The sequence below is a fragment of the Euphorbia lathyris genome, chromosome 3 (assembly GCF_963576675.1).
Source record: "Euphorbia lathyris chromosome 3, ddEupLath1.1, whole genome shotgun sequence".
Classification (NCBI taxonomy): Eukaryota; Viridiplantae; Streptophyta; class Magnoliopsida; order Malpighiales; family Euphorbiaceae; genus Euphorbia; species Euphorbia lathyris.
The window spans coordinates 6751155-6766633 of record NC_088912.1 but is presented as its reverse complement, the minus strand read 5'-3'; positions in this window follow the sequence as shown (position 1 = coordinate 6766633).

Sequence of the window (15479 nt, the reverse complement as noted above, 5' to 3'; positions counted from 1 at the left end):
ATTTTATTGTTGTTTCACACCCTTCTTCCTGATGGGAATGAAATGCCAATGTCTGCCAATGAGGCCAAAAAAACTCTTCATGCTTTAGGGATGAAATATGAGAAGATTGATGCATGTCCTAATGACTGCATTTTGTATAGAGATCTTAATGAGGGTGCTACACAATGTCCATCATATAATGTCTCTAGGTGGAAACTAGCTAGGGATAATACAGAGAAGGTGGGAGTAGCAGCTAAGACTTTATGGTATTTTCCACCAATCCCAAGGTTTAGAAGAATGTTTCAGTCCACAGTTACCGCTAAGGAACTTACTTGGCACTCGACTAGTAGGAAAAAGGATGGATTGATGAGACATCCAGCTGATTCCCCAACTTGGCAAATTATTGGCACTAAGTGGCCAGATTTTGGTAGTGAACCTAGGAACCTTAGGATAGGACTATCTTCAGATGGTTTTAACCCATTTGGCAATCTTAGCAGCACCTACTCGTGTTGGCCAGTCATAATGGCTGTTTATAACCTTTCGCCATGGCTATGTATGAAACGAAAGTACATAATGTTAACTTTGTTAATTTCGGGACCCAAGCAGCCTGGAAATGATATTGATGTGTACTTGCAGCCTTTAATAGATGACCTAAAAGTCTTGTGGGATGATGGAATTGATCGGGTGTATGATGCAGTGAGAGGAGAATACCTTAGGTTGAGAGGGGTCTTGTTATGGACTATTAACGATTTTCCCGCTTATGGGAACTTATCAGGGAGCATTGTTAAAGGGTACAATGCATGTCCTATATGCATTGACCAGACCAAACCGATAAGGTTGAAGTATTCTAAAAAGATGGCTTATATAAGGACTCGTAGGTGGACTGCAAGAAACCATCCTTATAGGAAGCAAGCTTCTGCTTTTGATAATACTATAGAAAAGGATGATCCTCCTAAACCATTAACTGGGGAGGAGTTATATGAAAGAGTTCAATGCTTGCCCAAAGCTAGTGGGAAGGGTGAGAAATCTGTTCCGTATAAGGGTGACCCTGAGTCTAGACCATGTTGGAAGAAGAAGTCTGTATTCTACAAACTAGAATATTGAAAATTCCTTCCAGTCAGACATAATCTAGATGTAATGCATATTGAAAAGAATTGTTGTGAGTCTATTCTTGGGACACTATTGAACATACCGGGTAAAACAAATGATGGAGTTGCAGCTAGAAATGATATGATTGATATGGGGATCCGTACTGACTTGAAACCCACATCTAGTGAAAAGAGAGACAAGTTGCCTATGAGTCAGATCAACTTGTATGCGGAAGAACGGAAGATTGTCTGCAATTTAATTTTCAATATGAAGACTCCCTCTCGCTTTTCATCTAATGTACGGAACCTAGTTTCTTTAAAAGATTCCAGAATAGGTAATTTAAAGTCTCATGATTGCCATGTTATAATGCAATTTCTCCTGCCCATTGCATTGCGTTCAATGTTGGACAAACCTGTTAGAATTGCCATCATTTGATTCTGCTTATTCTTTAAATCTGTTTGCACTAAAGTAATCGACATATCAGTGAAGGAAAATAGGCAAGCCTAGACACAGCGGAATAATAAAATTTTATTTATTTTATCTATTTCCCTTTTCCAAGATCTGTTAATTGTTATTTTATATAAAGAGAGAATTGGAAGAGGAACGGTAAGAAGCACTATAATATTCTTTCTTGTTTGTTTCTCTTACTTCATTCTTGAAGCATTTGAACTTTCTCAAAAGCTTCTGACTTTATGCTTCATCAAGCAGATGTATCCATATCCGATATGATCATCTTATGAAGCTAATGAAGTAACTAAACCTTTCTCTTGCTTGTGTTGACATATGACTAATTACATCTGAATGTACTAGTCCTAGAGTGTCTGATACACATTCTCCTTTATTTCTAAAGGGTGTCGTTGTCATCTTTCCTTTAAACAAGACTTACATGTGTCCATTGATTCAAAATCAACTGAGTCTATAAGCCCATCTTGATGCAACTTAGACATGTGTTTCTTGCTTACATGGCCTAGGTGACTTTCCACAAGTAAGTTGAATTATCTATTCTTTAGTTCTAAAAGTAAAAGCACCATCATGACCCTTCTTCTAGAGAGAGTCTAAGTACTTCTTACCGTTCCTCTTCCAATTCCCTTCTTTACCATATTGGTGGCATTCCCTTCTTGCTTTCATTGACTTGGGTTTAGACCTGTTCATGAGCCCGTTGGCCCGTCCAAGCCCGCTGTTCATGAGTTGGGCTTGGACATGTATATTTAACATTTGGCCTAGCCCGGCCCGAACCCATAAAAACCCGAATATAAAATGGGTTGGGCTTGGGATTAATCTCAAAACCCAAGCCCAACCCGGCCCGGTCTGCCTTTATAAAAAATACTATATTTTTTTTATTTAACATTTTTACTTTGTATTTTAATATTATTTCTAATTGGTTTATTTTCAAATTATTCAATCCATTGGTTAGTAGCAGTATATGATAAATTATATTATGATTGATCTGTAGAAAAAAGGCACTCTTCCTAATCCGAGTTTGAGATGGAAGAAGACCCAGACGTAGAGTCCCGTCGGCCCCAATTCCTACAGTGATGAATATAAGCGCAATTGAAATTCCTGGGGAGTTATACATTTGTGTATTGATAAGGCCATTCACTATTTCTTGAAGCTCGATCTCTCCCCCGGGGATGGAATAGCTGTTGGATGGTTAGGACACCCTATCTATACCATACCAACACAATGATAACTCAATCTACTGAGTTAGTATGCGTTTACATTTTTTTATTCTAATATCACCAATGAATTATATCTTTTTCTTTTTCTAATATCTTTTTCTTTTTCTTTTCTTTATCATAACAAATAATTAATATCTAATGTCAGGAAAACATCTGATTAGTCCTCTTAATTTATGTCAATAGCAACCTACCAGTCTATTAAAGATTAGGGTCATTGTATTTTATCGAATCAATAAACTAAATTTTAATTTATTAAATTTTATTATTTATAATCGTATTTTAGTTTTAGTTTAATTTATTTTTTTAATTGAACGGGCTGGGCTGGGCTTGGGAATTGGTTTTTGTAGTTTGGCCCAGCCCGGCTCGAGCACGATATAAATATAATATGGGGATTGGACAAGGTAATTAGGTGTCAAGCCCGCTTAGACTCGGCCCAAACCCAGCCCGGTCCAGCCCACGAACAAGTCTACTTGGGTTTAATGCATTTGTTCTTCTTGGAATGTTTAGAATTGGGAAACTTCCTTTTCTCTCGTGAGATCCCTCAATAACAAGTGCTAACATCACTTTCTTAAGATTTGGGCTCAACTAACTTAAGCATTTTCAAGAGCTCTTCTAGAGAGGTCTCTGAGTTTATTCATGTAACAGTTCATGATGAATTTATGAATAAATCTCTAGGAGGGATTGCAGAACTAAGTCGACACTTAATTCATTATCCATTACAAATCCAATACTAGAAAGCTTTGGTGATGTAGTCAATCATCTTGACACAAAGTGCCACAACAGAAGAACCTTCTTGCATCTTGGGGCGAAACAATCATCGCTATCTCATAGCTTCCGCATTTGAGTCTGTTTCTCAAAACACCTCCTCCAAGTGCATAACCATGGAATACGCATCCATATTCTTATGTTGCCTTTGTAACTCTAGTGCCATAGCTGCAAGTATGATACATCCTGTATGTTCGTCATCTGATTGGTGCTTCCGGTAAACATCAATCTTCTTAACAGGAGCACCATCAACAAGGACATTAGGTATCGATGTATCTTAATACATACCCAATCTTTTCGAACTTCAAAACAATTTTGACGATGGGTGTCAGTGTATCTTAATACATACCCAATCATTTCGAAACTTCAAAACAATTTTGAGTTTGCCAAAATAGTTGGTGAATTTTAAACTATTCAATTTGTTATTGGTTAAAATGTTATGTAGATCCATTTTAGATATGATGATTCAGAGTATTTTAACTTGAGAGTGAGATAGACTGACGAATGTTATTCATTTGTTTAATTCATTTACAATTTAAATACGTTGGTCTTTTATGTTTTTAAATTGCTCCCACTAGTTTACCAAATTAATAACCCTCCATATTAATTCGAAGGATATTGACAAACCCTTTAGTGAGCTAGAATCAACAAGCTAAGTTTTATTCATTAGGTAGATTCATGCAATCAATCACATCAACCATGTGACTTATAGGTTATTGGGTTACTAACCACATTAGTAACTGATATGTTTCGTTTATCAATCTCAACCATATTGCCCATTAGGTTAGAACAACATGAGTTTACTCATCCAATTATTCTAACCTAATCCAAGTCGTTACCCTGTATTCGTGAAAACGATTTTCGATAATTCAGGTGTTACCATAAGACATCGAGCTTGAGTTTACTCAACAACCCTAAGGCCCCCAGTACTGCTAGGTGAATTATAATATTAGGGAGGGGCAACCGATTTTTACAATAACTCGTTTATTGACTTAACTTTTGATTAGTGAGGGGTTTTATTTAAAGTCTCATAATCTAACCTAGTCTTGATTTGCTTTAGCATACATCAGACACATACAATTTACATTGGCGGTTATGGACATATTATCTAAATTTATTCTGTTGAGCCAGAAACGGAATAAAAGGTCACCCTAGGGTAAATGAGAAAACCATAGGTTACATTTTGTTAAATAAAGTTTGTAATCCCTATTACATAGAAAAAGGAGTTGAATTCTCATTATATCTAAAACATGTAATCCTAATTGTTACTCTCAAACCTTCTCTAACCTCTCATTTATCAAATCTCATACCTCAATCTAACATCTTATCATTTTCAAAAACGCAAAAAGTAGAAAAACATGAAAATTTAAAAACGAGAAAAAAGTAATTTTTTTATATATATATGCACTAATTAAATTGATTTCAGCTAATCTAATTTTGTATTTGATTTTGATTCTTTTTTTTCTTGCATTTTTTGCATTTTTTCGTGTTTTTCATTTTTCGCTTCATCTTATTTTTCACGTTATCATGTTTTTTTGTTAATTTTAATTGTGCAAATAAAATTTTATGATTATATTTATTAGGCAAATATAAATATTGCAATGATAATTACATTTCTTCATTTTCTTTTTATTTAACAACCAAACATGGTAATGGAATCACCATTCCATTCCATTACATTACAAGTTTGATTACATTACATTGCATTACGGCATACCAAACGGATTTTAAGGTTAATCGCAATGAGGATTCATGCATATTTTTTTATGTAATGCGCATTATATAAATTTGTAAAGCAAAATTAAATGTTGTATTTGTGATTCCATTACCACAAAACAAAGTGATTAATCCAAACATGGTAACAAAACAAAATTAAATGTTGTATTTGTGATTCCAGGGTTAACGCTTAAGTATATTTATATATTTGAGCTCATTTCCTTTGACTAGTTCCATATTTCTCCCGAGTGGATTATTTGGCACATGTTAAAATTTCTACCGAAATTGTAATATTTCGTTCTCAATATTTTCAACTTAGCGAAATTTTGAATCTAAGTAACAATCTCGTTTATTGGTTTCATTACTTAGACCTAATACTGTTTTCGGTTCGAAATATTTAATAATGTATAAAACAATGTGTTTTCACTACAAGAAAATTGATTTTTGGTAACGGAAAAAGTCGTTGCAAAAATATTTTTGGCAACAACATGTCATCTTTTGCAACGACTATTGGTCATTAATAATGTATAAAACAATGTGCTTTTGTTATAAAATAGGATGAGTTAAGATTCAGTTTCTGATATTCAAACGAGAAGGATGGCATCACCTCTAGTGAATTTTTAACGGATAAATAAATAATAGCTTAGTGAATCCGGTTAAGTGGATCTTTTTTTTATTCCACAAGTTGTTACTACATGGATCATTGAGAATATCCTTGTTGAATATACGATAGAGATATAATAGAAAGATACAATGTTTAATGAATTTCCCTCAATCACGGTTGATCATAGAGTCTTGTATATATAGTAGATTATATGAGTTAGAGTTTAACTAGGATTGCCAATAGGTAATATAGATAAATATAAACACTAGTTATTAGATAAATCTAAACAAGCCTAATAGTTATCTGTTACTATCTGATGATAGATAAAGAGATAATTAACAATAATTATCTCTAACACCATCCTCAAGCCGATAGCGAGAGCGAACCAAAAGGCGAGATCAAAGCATAATAAACTGAACTCTTGCAAGCGGCTTGATTATGAAAACTGAGACTCTCAATTGAGTTTGTATTGATTGTAATCAGCTTTAAATAAGCTGTACATGATAAAGAGGTTACAACAACTATTTGTAATTCAAATTATAGATGACTAAATCAAAGCTTATCTTAACTAAATGAGTAATTACAATATTAACCTTATCACTCCCCCTCAAATTAACGGTGGTGTAACTGTTAATTTGTTGCGCAACTGTTGAAATCGAGCTTTAGACAATGGCTTGGTCAAGATGTCGGCAGCTTGATCAAGTGTTGATATGTAGCAAACACAAATTTCCTTGCGAGCTACTTTGTCCCGTACAAAGTGAAAATCAATCTCTAAGTGTTTAGAGCGATCATTAAAGATGGGATTTGCAGTGAGATAAGTGGCCCCTAGATTGTCACACCATAACACATGAGGTTTTGTCAAACTGAACCCAATTTCGTGCAGTAACATTTTTAACCATAAGACTTCAGAGGCAAGACACGCGAGTGCTCGATATTCAGCCTCAGTTGAGGATCATGAAACTGTATGTTGTTTGCGGGAGCACCAAGAGACCAAGTTTGGTCCAACGAAAATAACAAACCCCGATGTCGACTTGCGATCATCAAGGTCTCCACCCCAATCAGCATCAGTAAAACCAACAAGATCAAGTGTTTTTCCTTTCTGAAGTAGAATACCATGTGATGCTGTGGAATTAAGATAGCGGAGAATGCGTTTTGCTACCTTCCAATGATCAATTGTAGGATTGTGCATGAATTGACTGACCTTGTTCACAGAATTGGAGATATCCGGGCGAGTAATTGTTGCATATTGGAGCCCGCCAACTATGTTGCGGTATAAACCCGGATCAGAAAATGGTTCACCAGTGTCTTGACTGAGTTTAGTTGAAGTGCAAGATGGAGTGGATATCCCTTTCGATCCTTCCATTTTAGCTTTCTTGAGTAAATCAGTAACATACTTCTTTTGACTCAAATGCAAGCAAGATTGGCTCCAAATAGCTTCTATACCAAGAAAGTACGATAAAGTGCCGAGGTCTCTAACAGCAAACTGATTTTGAAGTTGAACAATTAACTTCTCAACGGATTTCACACAATTCCCTGTTATTAAGATATCGTCGATATAAAGCAAGAAAAATAGCTGAATTTTATTGACAGAGAAACTGTAAAGAGAGGAATCTGCTTGCGAACCAATAAATCCAAGAGATAATAGGGCTTGTGTTAAACAATGGTGCCACATCCGTGGAGCTTGCCTGAGTCCATACAAGCTCTTTTTCAATTTACACACATGATTGGGGAAATCCGGACTCACAAAGCCAGGAGGTTGCTGCATATAAACAACTTCATCCAATGTTCCATGTAAGAAAGCATTACTTACATCGAGTTGCCTAACGGGCCAAGAATGTGTGACAACAATGGATAAGAGCAAACGAATAGTTGTGGGCTTGATGACAGGACTGTACGTTTGTTCAAAATCCAGACCAGGCCTTTGATGATATCCTGTAGCAATGAGACGTGCTTTGTAACATTCAACTGTCCCATCCGCATTCAATTTGATGCGAAAAATCCATCGACACCCCACCTTGTTGGTATCTTCACTTTCCGGAACTAGTTCCCAAGTTTCGTTAGCAATTAAAGCATTATACTCAGCCCTCGTTGCTTCTCTCCATTCAGGTTGTAACAATGCTTTTGAATAACAAGTCGGTGTTACAGTTTCAGTAACAGCTTGCAGTACTTTCGGTCGTAGCGAACCAGTTTGTGATCGAGTAACCATATTGTGCTTTTTCTGTTCAGGTTGGGGTGGATACGGTTAAGGTAGTGGCTGGTCAGATTGAACCAACGTGTTTTGGGAGGTATTTGGGTGAGCTGATGTGTGTGTAGGCGGTGCTACTATTGTGGGAAAAGAAGGGAGGCTGATATTTTGAAAATTGGGCAGGGGATTGTATGGGATAATCGTGCTATTTTGATTTTGAGAGGTTGAGGGCAGCGGATTATTTGGTAATGGAGCTATTGGGGGAATGGCTATAAAGGGTTCTCTAGTTGTAGGAAATGTGACTATAACTGGAGCCTCAGACTGATTGGTTGAAGATTGAATGAGCAACTCGCGACTTAACGATTGATAAGGGAATTCTTGTTCATTGAAAACAACATGGCGTGAGATGAAAAGCTTATTAGTAAGTAAATCATCGCATTTGTATCCCTTGTGAATTTTACTATACCCAAGAAAGATACATTTGCGAGATCGAGGAAACAATTTATTGGAGTTATACGGGCGAAGCCAAGGATAACATAAGCAACCAAAGGGATGAAACAAAGTGTAATCAGGAGCATAACCAAACAATTTTTCATACGGAGTATAGTAATTCAGAATTTTGGATGGCAATCTATTAATCACATACATAGCACAATCAAATGCATATGTCCAAAAATTATTTGGTAATTTGGAATGATTAAGCAATGACAACCCTGTTTCAACAACATGGCGATGTTTTCTTTCAGCACAACCGTTTTGCTCAGGAGTGTAAGGACAAGACACACGATGATTTATACCATTGGTACTAAAATATTTAGTGAGAGCCTGAAACTCACCCCCCCCCCCCCCCAATCAGATTGAAAATTAAGAATGGGATTATTGAAATATTTTTCCACAAGTGTTCGAAATTTAATGAAAACACTTAAGACCTCATATTTATAACGCAGAAAGAAAAGCCATGAAAATTTTCTATAATGATCATAGAAAAGGACATAATAGCGATAATTATCATGTGAAGTAACAGGAGCAGGGCCCCAAACATCTGAGCATACCAATTCCAACGGATTAGAAGCAATAAATGTAGAAGTAGAAAAAGGGAGGCGATGAGCCTTACTAACACAACACGAATCACAAATATCATTGCTTTTATTATCATCAAACATAATTTTATTCAAAGAAAGTGTCTTTCTAACAATAGGGTAATTAGCATGTCCTAAGCGAGCATGCCATAAAGGAAGACTGATATTAAAGGCTCAGATACGAGACTTGTTTGATGATGGAAGCGACATGGTATAGAGACCATCTTTATTCACCCCTCGAAAGATCTCCTTCCTTATCTTCAAATCCTCCAAGACAAAATAATTAGCGAAAAATTCAACTGAAACAGGATTGCAGCGGGTCAGTGAAGAAACAGACAGTAAATTATTTACTGTTTGAGGGACACGCAGAATATTTTGAATTTTAACAGAGGTATTTGAAACAGGAAATTTGGACTGACCAATATGAGAGATGGGTATAGAATGTCCATTATCTACTGTGAAGCCCAAAATATACCTAAAATATCATATATAAATACATTAAATTTACATTGAAATCGTGCTAATTATATTCATTTAGAGTACTTTTACGTCTTTATATACTTCTTTGATGCAAGGTACTTGATTATTTGGTTAAATCCAAATAGGAGCTAAAACGGAGCAAAAACGAGGGAAAAACCTAAGTTACGTGCCAAAAATACGTGTTAATCAGAAAACCGATTTAAGGAGACAAGAAGCAGCCGAGAGACGGGGGAAAACATCCCTGTCGTGATTGAGATTCTCAAAATCTCAGTCGCGACACGCTAATCTCAGTCACCGAAATTCGACTTTTGTCAGCCTTCTTCCATGCCCCGTGTCGCGACTGAGATTCTCAAAATCTCAGTTGAGACAGCGAAGAATTCTGCACAACTTTCACATGTCAAAAATCCAAAAAACGCGTCTGTTCGTTTGGATAAAAGCAACCCTTCACCAGCGGACACGACCCTTCAAACACAACCATTCACCAATTATAAATAAGTGATTCATTTCAAAATTCAAAGGATGTTTTTGTTATGGAAAGAGAGTAGATATTATGTTGAAGAAACTCTGACTCAGAAAAGAGTCAGATTAGTTTTCAATTCTGTAAAAGCAAACTTGCTGTACACAAGTTGTTCTTAGATTAGTTATAAACACAGTAGTGATTAGTTTAGTTTTAAAGATTGTTCAAAGACAAGTTCTCATTCTGGTAGTGGACCTAGCGGTCTCTATTTCGAAGATTCAGCGAGAAGAACTAACGGCTGAAGTGCAAAAGGGTCTGACAAACCTACGGAGTTTGAGGGAAAGATTGACAGTCCGGATCTCAAAGTTTTTGTCAAAATGCTATCCATGTTTCTCCCTCTCTGTTAACTTGTGAAGATTCACAATTTATTAATAATACATTTATCTTATTCAATATATTCTTCTTGTTGTTATTTTGATGTTATTCTGACAAAATGATTTTCAAAGTAATAAACTGGTGTTTTCATTAAAACGTTTTACACAATTATATTTACAAGGAAACTTTGTTGAACACTTGAAAGAATTTGTTTTTATAGATGATATGATCGCTAGCGCGGCTTACCGGATATAAAATACCAATTTGATTAAGGTAGAAATCTGCTCCGATCCAGAGAGATTTCTACGGTTCAAAGCCATTTAATTGCATAAATTCTTGAATTATTACATGCTCATAATCTTACCAAAGTTATAGTTGCTTTCTTTGCTTAATGCGAATAAGTTTTATACACTTTTTATTCTAAACACGAAAGTTTTTGTCTTGTAATCAAATCTCAAGACAGAATTGTTCTCTAAAGTTCAACATATAATTCTCATCTAATTCTAACCAATACAAACCAATACAATTAATTAAACGATTTTCTTAAGTTAAACCTAAAGTCGAGATAAAACTGAATTAAAATAAGTTTTAGTTAAAAAGCGTTCCTTGTGGGTTCGATATCTTTTATTACTACAAGCGTATACCGTGCACTTGCGGAAATCGCTCAACAAGTTTTTGGCGCCGTTGCCGGGGAACGCCAATTTTTTAACAAAAATTTATATTTTTCGTGTTTTATTCCGAACCTTGGTTTATAGTATATGTATTTATTTATTTTATAGTTTTTTTATTTATTTGAGGATGGTCACCAGGACTAAATCCTTGTTGTTATTTAACATTTGCATTTAGATGTTTGCAGATTAACAGAAAAAAAATCCAAGTTTCTCAAATAAGATAAACTGGAGATTTGATTATCAATGAAATTCACAGAAGAAGTCTACAGAAAAGAAATTCGGCTAGCAGATACATCAGAAGGGATAGGAAATTTTTGAAAAAGCTTGTCAGACGTCACAGATGGTTTTTGTAGAAAAATTTACCTCTTCCCAAACACCTTTAACTCTTTTCTATAAAATTAACCCTTCACCAAAACATCATATCTCTTTGTAAGAAAAATTTATTCAAATCCTACATTAAAACCAAATGATTTCTTTTTCTTTATTCATATCATTTCCTTAAAACACTTACATTTATCTCTCTAAGAAACAGTTGATCAACTCTTCTCAGACAGATATATCAGAAAGTAGGAATGAGGAATACAGTCAATGAAATTATCTTATCCGCTAGGAATGAATTGTCTACTTTTAGTTTAGTTTTGAAAGTTTCGGTTCATGTGCATAGTTTTTGTTCGTGCACAGAATTAGAAGTTTGGGCATTCAACCGAAATTATTTCCCGATTGAAATTATTTCCAGGTAAGTTAAAATGGATTAGACCGTATGTGTTTATTAAAACATTTGATTATGGAACTTTAGAGTTAGAAAATTCCAAAGGCGATCGATTTAAGGTTAAAGGTAATCGATGCAAAATTTATTACGAAGTAGCTCTAATTCAAGCAATTGAATTCGTGGACGAATTCTATGAAAATTAATTTATTTAGTTTTCATATTTTTAATTTTTAGTTTTTCTTATCTTTTGTTCATAATTTTTATTTTTATTTCTTTTTAAATTAATCTATTTTTATTTTCATTTTTGCTTTAATTTATTTTTTTATTTTTTTTATTATTTGTGTACAAATAAGTTTTTTGTAAAATAAAATTCTAATCTAGTCATGTTTTGAAATATTTCTTAAAGTATTAAGTGTTTTTGAAAAAATATATATTTAGAAATCTCCGTGGAGATTCTAGAAATCTCAGTTGAGATTTTCAGTATTTTAACACTTCGAAATAACTGTAGAGATTCTAGAAATGTCAGTTGAGATTTTCAGTCAGTTTTGTCCAAAAGGTATCAGTTAGACACAACTTTTCGTTTTCAACAGACATAACTTTTAATTTTCAACAGACACAATTTTTCACTTAAGTAACCTATATATTCCTGTAGATTCAGAATTCTTTCATTTCATCTCTTTCAGAATTCTGAATTTCTTTCTTCATTTCTAAAAGTTACAGACACAATTTTATTCACAAACATGACTACCTCTCTGAAAAATGCTAGGAAAAATACTTCTGCTCGTAGCAAGCGTGTTGATATCTCTTCACGCTATGGAGCATGGTTTCCCATCTACAATAAAGATGAGGGAAGACGATATTTGAAGTTTAGATATGCACAGTTTTGTGGAATGCTGTATATGGACGAGTTCCTGAATGAAGAACTTGGGATCAGCGATGATATGAATCGCTATCTGACAAACTTAGGATGGACCAAGTTTGCATCAATGAAGTTTCCTATTATTGGAAATTGGATACTAGAGTTTCTGTCTACTGTTCGTTTCGTTAACAAGAGAAGTGTTTGTCTCAGTTTTCGTTGTGAAGGTAAGATATTCACTTTTGGATATCCTGAACTTCATGCTTGGTTTGGTTTTCCACCACGGGAAACTACTCAACACCATCCTGGAAGAGATATGACTTCTACAGATATATGGAGAATGTTGACGGGATTTTGGAGATTCAATCCAAGTCTTGCCTACAACAAATCAATAAATTCTAACTCCATGCTGTATCTTCACAAATTTCTCTGTCATAGTTTGTTTGGTCGAGTCAGAAGCAGTGTCGTCCAAGATACAAATTTGTATGTGTTAGGAGATATTTTCCAAAGCAACATAGTTAATTCCTCAAAGATTTTAATGGAGGGATTAGTTGTCGCTTCCCGTTCGAAGAATCGGAAAATAGTGTTTGGGAATATCATATGTGGAATAATTCTGGGTACCAAAGGATCAGATTTTGTTCCTTGGACTGATAAGGAGCCTTTTCCCATACTTGATTACGAGTTCTGGGAAAGTGAGGGAATCGTAAAACGAGTTTTTCGTGTCGGTCCACAGTTTCTTTCTCTCAAAGAAAGAGAAGTTTTTGTTCAAGAACAATTAGAAAGGGCCAGAAGAAGACGTATTCCAATTCATAGGGATACTGTTTAAATTTATAATGTTTGGTTGTAAATTCTGTACATGTGTTTGATGTTCATGTATATAGATTTATTTCTTGTGTACATATGTTTGATAAGTAATTAATAGGTCATTATGATTAATAAAGTGCATTAATTCTTTCATTAATTTCTTATTTATTAAGGCAAAACCTTTGGTTTTCCTTCAATTTAATGTTTCAGTTTTATTTTTTTTTTTAGTTTCAGGAATTAAAACTTAGCATTAATGTTACTTAATTACAAAAGGAGTTGAATTAATCATGTTGATATTGTAAAAAATATCCAATTTTAGCCAGCAGTTCCGAAATCTCGGTTGAGATTCTGAAATCTCAGTTGCACAAGCAAAACGAACCAATTTTCAGGAGCAATCAGTCCCCTGTCAGGCTTGCTGTCGCGGCTGAGATTTTGAGAATCTCAGTCGCGACACACGATCTGAGTGACAGGAATGGGACTGATTTTTGAGTTAATTCCTATTCCTACTCAAATTACATACCTATTAATCTATCCTATTTCATACCTATAACTTACACCTATATACATCACCTCTATTTACACCAATCAATCATCTTTTATTCTTCCCAAAACCAAGATTCACTCACCTTCCCAATATATCTTTACCCTATTCATCTTCTTCTTCCCTAAACCACAACCATTATCTTTACTCTACCATTCATCTCTTGCAAATCTCTTCATCTCTTTCACCAAAATCACACAAAAATGCCTAGACAAAAGAGAGTTGCTAACAAAACCAAAGCAACTGAAGCCAATAGATTACGAGTTCATTATGGAGCACCGTTCAATATTGAGACGGAGGCGGAGGGCCAAAAATTTCGCCACTTTTCTCATCACAAGATAGAGTTCATCGACATGCCTTTTATAGATACTGAAACGGTAAATGAATTTTCTTTTACCGAACATATTGATGAATTTTTAACCGTTCTTGGTTGGACAAAATTTGCTAGCATACGTTTTGCTAGTAGCAAATCGCATATTGTGCAGATTTTAGTCACTCTCAATTAAAACAAAAACCGTGGTATTATTTCTTTTCGAAATATTGGTGTTCGATTTGAGGTCGGGTATGCGGCGATGGAAGAATGGTTTGGTTTTCCTACTCAAATTTTTTATTCAAAACCAAAGACTTTTTCTGCACAAACAGTTTGGCACTCTTTAACCGACTTAGATGTTTTTCATCCGAAGAACACGTCTAGTAAGTTAATTAAGGATAATTGTATCTTTTTCTTTCACAAATTTTTATCCTTTTCTTTATTTGGTAGGGTTGAAAGTTCAAAGGTGCAAATCTGTGACTTGTTTGTGTTAGATTGTATTTTTAAGAATTTGACCATCGATAGTATTTGATGCAGACATCTTCATTAGAACCGGCGGATCCTAGGCGCATCGGATCCGAGACGCATCCTGGCGGATCTTGGGGGCCACTAGAGTTGGCGGATCACTGGGGCGTACGAGAGGAGGATCCTCAAGCTATTCCTGGGCGGATCGTGAGGTTTACTTCCTCTCGAAGGAATTCACCAACAACCCTGACACTCCATACCTGTACCTTCGTACTGATTGTCGGGGCGTATTACCATTTTACCCTTTTGTTGATAACCTTATTGTAACCCTACTAGGGGTAGTCCTTGTCCTTTTGTTATCTTTAGGGGGATGTATTTAAACCCCCATTTTGTAAGGATGAGGCAACTTTTATCAATCAAAATCATTCTCTTTGAGAACCTAAGGTTTATACCTTGTTATATTCGGATTCACTCATTCTAGTTTAGGTAGAGAAGAACCTCTTTGTTGGTTTACGATTAAACCCTTCATTTATCGCTTTCAATCTATATCAGTTGGTATCAGAGCCGATCGTTTCCTAACCCGAAACTTTTTTTGGCAATGGTTCAACCCCGACAACCGTAAGATTCTATGGAGACCAGTGACTGGAGGTATGAGGAGCTGAGGGAGCACCTCACGGAGCAGATCCAGGCCAGCCATGAGCGGCAGAGGCAAACC